The following is a 7,440-nucleotide window of genomic DNA, read 5'->3' as shown; positions in this document are numbered from 1 at the left end:
CCGAGTGGATCATGCCCCATATGGAATTAAAGGGGGTTTGTCGCAAACATGTATCCCTAATCCACAGGATAAGGGGATACATGTGTGATCGCTGGGGGTCTGACCACTGGGACCCCCAGCGATGAGGAAAATGGGGAACCAAAAGTCCCCCGAAGTGCTCGACCATTAATGGAGTGCTGGCCGAGCATGAGCACCAGCGCTCCATTCTCATGTAGCACTTGGGGGGACTTTGGTCCCCTGTTCTCCTCATTGCTAGGGCCCCAGTGGCTGGAACCTCCGTGATCACAATTTAACCCTGTATCCTGTGGATTAGGGATACATGTGTTTGTGGGAAAACCCTTTTAATATATGATGTTTCAGATCCTTAATTGGTCACGTGCCGCTGGGGCCAGCAATTCACTGCAGCTATGGGGTATTATACTGTATGGGAGGTACTATGGGGGCATTATACTGTGTGGGACACACTATGGGGTATTATACAGTGTGGGCGGTCAGCTATAGGGGCATTATACTGTGTAGGGGGTTCTATGGGAGCATTGTACTGTGTGGGCTGAACCGGGTGTGTATGGACAGGATTGTGTGGGGTTAGAGGCGTGGCTTAACAGGGGAAACAATGGTTACACGTGCAGCTTCAGTTGTCCCTCTTTACGAAACTGAAAAGTTGGGAGGTATGCTTGTCGTCAAGCGTTAGCCGTCCCTGGTTACAGACGGGCTGCAGAAGGTGGGGATGTGTCTCTTCACTGCCTGCTTATACAAGTCTATGGAGAGGAGGGAGAAGGATGAGGTAGCAGAGAGAGAGAGAGTCAGCAGCACACACGCTGCATGTAAGTCTACGGAGGGGGGTGGGGTGAGCAGGAGGAGGAAGTAGGAGCAGAGTGAGAAACACACAGACATGCTGGTAAGATGTCTATGTCACCCCAGTGCTGGATTCTCAGCTACACTGCTCATTTTTGCTGTATAATCTTCTCCATAATGCTGCAGCTTCTTTTTATGTGATAGAGATTGGAGGATAGGATTCTCCTCTTCCAGGTGTACAGTGTATAGACGACATAATAGCAGTTAGGCTCTGCCAACTAGCTTAAGGACAGCTGGGAATTAGAGATAGAGCCTGTAGAGGGGAAAACTGTTAAAAAATGCAGACTACAACTCATATAATGGCCGGAAATAGTGTTAGACCTCATGTACACATATATGACAGCTTTTTCAGAAAAGTTAGGTACACTTGAAGTATTTTATACTTATAGTTCACAATAAACTGCCTAGGATGCAAATCAAAACTTGACATAAGAATCCATCTCTACCTTTCTACCTAAAAAAAAGGGGGGCAGTGACTACTGTCTACGTAATAGTTCTGTGATATCAGAATGCAGTAGAGACCTTATATTAAACATAAGATGAAAGCATAGACTTGAAGCCTACCGGAGGCCGGCCTAACACTGTACACAATACCTGTACCCTCTGTTGTACATTATATGTAGCAATTAGGCTGTATCCTGTTATGCTTACAAGACATTTGTACAGTATATTTTATTTATCAGCTCAAACATGGTTGCACAATCTAAACGAAAGCAATTTAATGCTCTCTAATGTGGGTGCTCAGCACATTTCAGTGCCCTTTCATAATTGGTCATGGTGGTTTGCCAAAGAATTGCAATTGGTTTTGCAAGGGCATTTCAAAATTCAATGTATGTTATAAATCACATTAATCTTGACAATGACAGTTTATAGAATCAGGGGTATATCATTATTTAGACATTATCTTTAGTTCCAGTCATTTAGTTATTTCCCCGAGTAAAGTTCATTATAATTATAACAATATTCTTGTTTCTGTAGCACCAAGATATTCTGCAAGCCTTTACAATGAGGGTAAACAGCAAATTTACAAAATGGACTAAAAACAGACATTTACTGACAATGAAACTAAAGTAGACCCAGTCGGTAAGAGTTTGTAATATAATTGAGTTGGTACAAAGGGGGAAATATAAATTATGCGGCATGAACCTCTAGCCAATACCTGTACCATCACAAATATCAAGTAAACACCGATGTGAGGGGTGGGACTCAGCTGGGAGCTGGGATTGGTTAGCCGATGGTTGGATGGCCAGCAGTCAAGGCTGATTAATCCACTCACACCCTATGAAAAACAGCTGCATGGCAATGTCCTTCACCCAGAGAGTGTTGGCCAGCCACACATCAATCCCAAGCTTACTGTGGGCTACCAATAGAATGTCATTGTTGGGTAAAGTGTCATGATTCCGCCTTGCAAATATAGCAATTTGAGCATGAACACATACAAACAGAAAACCATCTAACACCGGCTAATTCCAAAATTGTTGTGATGATCTCCTAACCTGGAACTTTTTTTAATACCTATAACCCCACCCTTCTAAACCTGGCCCAGGGAAAACCTTTGCTTTTGCCACCACATATTGTGGAAAAAACAAATGTCAGCGCTCCAAATTGATAAAAAAAAACCTGAACTTGTTTGTCATTGTCATGTCCATGGCCGCGGGCCGTCAGGTTCGCTCACCTCCTGACGGTCGCAGCCATGGGTCTGCGAGCGCTGGCACCAGTCTCCTCCACAGGAGACGCCAGCGCTTACTTCCACTCACATCGGCCGGGTCCCGTAGGGTGCGCGCACACGCTCGTGCCCGCTCTTAAAGGGGCAGCGAGCACACAGAGTTTAATGTGAAATCAGCCCATGTGTGCCCTGGTATATAAGAAGGGTCCAGCCCCTTGCTTCCTTGCCTGAGCGTTGTTTGTCATATCCTAGTCTGTCTAAGCAAATGGTCTTCTAGTGTTTTCCAGTTCCCAGTGTTCCCCGTACCTGTATCCTGTATCCCGTGCTATCCTGGTCAAGTGCCATGCTGTGCTGTATTCCATGCCTGTCCTGCTATTCCATGCCTGACGTCTATCTGCATCCTAGTCCCAGTCGAGCCTGTCTTTTCTACTGTCCGTGCTGCCACAGGTACAGGTATACAAACTATAGACTGTGACCTGTGCCCTGTTGGCCAGTTGCCATACCGCCAAGGCGGTACGGGCCAGTGGGTCCACAAACCCTATGTGACAGTACGCTCAGGCCATGGACCCCGCTGGTCGATCCAAGACCAAGATGATGTCACAAGAGATCCGGACGGATATGCTAGACCTCCAGTCTCGACAGGACCAACTCCTCCAGGCCTTGAACATTCTTGCACGTCGGCAGGAGGCACAAGCTACCGTTCCTACTACTACAACTCCTGGCAGTACTGATCCTCAGACTACACCTCCTGGCAGTGTTGATCCTCGCTTTTCTTTGCCCCTTCCTGACCGCTATGATGAAGACGCAGGTACCTGTCGTGTATTTTTGAACTAGTGCCAGATCCACTTCAGCCTGTATTCAAGGGCATTTTCATCTGATGGCACAAGGGTCGCTTTCATCACCTCTCTTCTTACTGGCAAGGCCCTTGCATGGGCGAACCCTATCTGGGAGAGACAAGGACCAGAGACTTGTGACTTCCAGGGGTTCCTGCGGATACTCGGAACTTCTATCGTTCTATGTCCTATCCATGGCCGTTAACCCCGTGCTGCTGGGCCTGCCTTGGCTCCGACTACATGCCCCAGTCCCGGACTGGGACTCTGAAGAGGTTGTCCAGTGGTGCCCCGAGGGTCACAACCTTTACCTGGTACAGATTCGTTCGGCTCAGCCTCCTCTGCCCCGGTCATTGGCAGGATTACCTGGTCATTATACTGCATTTTTGGACATCTTCAGCAAAAGGGAGGCGGAGACACTGCCCCCACACCGGGAGTATGACTGTTCTATCAAGCTTATTCCTGGTGCATCCCTTCCCCGTGGTAGGGTATATCCTCTCTCCTTGCCAGAGACTCTGTCCATGTCCGCCTATGTTAAAGAGAACATGGAGAGGGGCTTCATACGGAAGTCTTGTTCCCCGGCAGGAGCCGGGTTCTTCTTTGTCAAAAAGAAGGATGGCTCCCTGCGTCCTTGTATTGACTACCGGGGTCTCAACCAAATCACGGTGAAGAATAAGTATCCGTTGCCACTGATCTCAGAACTGTTCGATCGTATACGTGGTGCCAAGATTTTTTCCAAACTAGACCTGCGTGGGGCTTATAACCTAATCTGGATTCCCCGGGTTGACGAATGGAAGACTGCATTTAACACCGGAGATGAACACTATGAGTATCTAGTATGTTTGTGTTGTGGTCTATCTTGATGACATCTTGATTTTTTTCTCTAGATCCTATGACGCATTAGAGACATATCCGTCAAGTTTTGCTTCGGTTAAGGGAGAATCGTCTGTTTGCCAAGTTGGAGAAGTGCGTGTTTGATAAAGATGCTCTACCCTTCCTGGGCTACATTGTCTCGAATAGAGGTCTCAAGATGGGTCCTGAAAAGGTAAAGTCTGTCCTGGAATAGCCACGCCCTCAAGGCTTGAGGGCCATACAGCGCTTTCTGGGATTCGCCAATTTTTACAGACAGTTTATTCCAAACATCTCCTCACTGACATCTCCTATCTTTAACTTCACTAAGAAGGGCATGAACGCCAAGGTGTGGACTTCTGAGGCAGTCCGCATTCAATAGCATGAAGAGTGCCTTCACGTCAGCCTCTATCCTCCATCATCCAGATGTTTCTCTACAGTTCTCGTTGGAGGTGGACGCATCCTCTGTTGGTGCTGATGCACTCCTGTTCCAGAGAGGTTCCAAGGGCAAGTCAATGGTATGTGGATATTTCTCTAAGCTCTTCTCTTCTGCAGAACGCAACTACTCGATTGGGGATCGGGAGTTACTGGCCATCAAATTGGCCCTGGAGGAGTGAAGACATCTACTAGAGGGCGCAGCTCATCCCATCCTATTTTTTACGGACCACAAGAACCTCACCTATCTTCAGACGGCCCAACGGCTGAATCCTAGTCAGGCCAGGTGGTCGCTGTTCTTTACCAAGTTCCAGTTTGAGCTCCATTATCGCCCGGCTAACAAGAATGTGAGGGCCGATGCCTAGTCCAGGTCTTTCGAGACAAAAGACACCATGGAAATTCCACAGAACATTATTGATCCGTCTTGCATTGTCTCTGTCAATCACCTGCAAGTTGGGGACATTCCTCCAGGGAGGACTTTTGTGTGGCTGGCTGACAGGGAGAATCCTCCTCTGGGGACACTCCTCTAGACTGGCAGGTCACGCGGGTACCCTTAAGACCCGGGATCTGATTGCCCGTCATTTCTGGTGGCCCATGCTGCCCAAGGACATTATGGACTTTGTTTCTTCCTGCTCAGTGTGTGCAGCTAACAAGGTCACTCACTCCATACCTGCTGGCCTGCTCCAGCCATTGCCTGTGCCCGATGCTCCCTGGCAGCATATATCTATGGACTTTATCACTGACCTGCCTCTTTCTGCTGGATCCAGTGCTGTCTGGGTGGTGGTGGATCGATTTTCGAAGATGGCCCACTTCGTTCCTCTGACCGGTCTTCCTTCTTCTCCTCAACTGGCCAAGCTTTTCATCCAACACATCTTCTGCCTACACGGCTTGCCGCAGCATATTGTGTCTCATCAGGGGGTTCAGTTCACCTCAAAGTTCTGGAGAACCCTCTGTGGACTTCTAGGTATAAAGTTGGACTTTTCATCGGCCTACCATCCTCAGTCCAATGGTCAGGTCGAGAGGATCTATCAGATCTTGGAGAACTACATACGCCACTTCATCTCCAAGCGGCATGATGACTGTATGCAGTTTCTACCGTGGGCTGAATTCTCCCAGAAGGAATACACCGTTCTGTATTGTTTATGGCCAACACCCACAAATTCCTCTCCCGGTGCCTGATACGTCCGAGGTACCAGCTGCTGACACGGCTTTTAGGGACTTTCTGCAGATCTGGCAGTAGACTCGATCCTCCATCTTGCTGGCGGTCGACTGCATGAAACGAAAGGCGGACACAAGGAGAAGAGAACCTCCTCAGTTTCTTCCTGGCACGAAGATCTTGCTGTCCTCTAGAAATATTCGACTGAGGGTGCCGTCATACAAATTTGCTCCCAGGTTCCTCGGATCCTTCAGGATCCTCCAGCAGATCAACCATGTCGCCTACAAGCTTCGGCTGCCTCCTACCCTGAGGATCCCCAACTCCTTCCATGTCTCTCGCCTCAAACCGGTGGTTCTGAACCGCTTTACCAAGACTCCTAGCCCTGCGGTTGCCTCCAGCGGCCCTTAAAACACCTTCGAGGTTAAGGAGATCTTGGACACCAAGAAAGTGAGAGGAAAGACTTTTTATGTGGTGGATTGGAGGGGGTTTGCTCCAGAAGAGCGGTCCTGGGAGCCAGAGGAGAACCTCAATGCTCCTACCCTTCTGAAGAAGTTTCTCTCTCGCTCTGGCCCCAAAAAGAGAGGCCGTCAGTTTCACTCACCTCCTGACGGCCGCAGCCATGGGTCTGCGAGCGCTGGCCCCAGTCTCCTCCTCAGGAGACGCCAGTGATCACTTCCACTCACCTCGGCTGGGTCATGTAGGGTGTGCGCGCACGCTCGTGCCTGCTGTTAAAGGGGCAGCGCACGCACCAGACTTTAATGTGAAATCAGCCCATGTGTGCCTTGGTCTATAAGAAGGGTCCAGCCCCTTGCTTCCTTGCCGGTACGTTGTTTGTCGTATCCTAATTTGTCTAAGCAAATAGTCTCCTAGTGTTTTCCAGTACCCACTGTTACCCGTACCTGTATCCCGTGCTATCCTAGTCAGGTGCCGTGCTGTGCTGTAGTCGTGCTGTGATGTATTCCAAGCCTGTCCTGCTACTCCACGCCTGACGACTATCTTCTGCCTAGTCCCAGTCGTGCCTGTCTTGCTACTGTCCGTGCTGCCACAGGTACCCTATACAAACTATAGACTGTGACCTGCCACCCTGTTGGCCAGCTGCCATACTGCCAAGTTGGTACGGCCCAGTGGGTCCACGAACTCTACGTGACGGTCACCCATATGTTCACATATAACATTTCAGCCTTGGGCCTTTTTCAAAAAGTGAGTGCTACGAACCTCACATTTATGACAGCGCTGTAAAAATGGCAGTAATTCATTATAAGATAAAATATTTGAACCCCTTAAAAACACGACCAAATTGAGTTTTTTCATTTTCGTTTTTCTTCCCCCACCTTCCAAAAGCCATAACTTTTTTATTTCTTCATCGACATAGCCATATGAGGGCTTGTTTTTTTGTGGGACAAGTTGTCGTTTTTCATGTGACCATTTATTGTACTGTATAATGTACTGGGAAGCTGAAAAAAAATTATTTGTGGGGATATATTGACAGCAATTACGCCATTTTTTTGGGTCTTGTTTTTACGGCGTCCATCAGGCATTAAAAACTATATATTCATCTTATTCTACAGGTTCATATAATTACGGTGATACCAAATTTATATGTTTTGTTTTATGTTTTACCACTTTTAAATAATAGTATTTGTTAAAGA

The sequence above is a fragment of the Rhinoderma darwinii genome, chromosome 5 (assembly GCF_050947455.1).
Source record: "Rhinoderma darwinii isolate aRhiDar2 chromosome 5, aRhiDar2.hap1, whole genome shotgun sequence".
Lineage (NCBI taxonomy): Eukaryota > Metazoa > Chordata > Amphibia > Anura > Rhinodermatidae > Rhinoderma > Rhinoderma darwinii.
Note: the sequence above shows the minus strand (reverse complement) of the source record.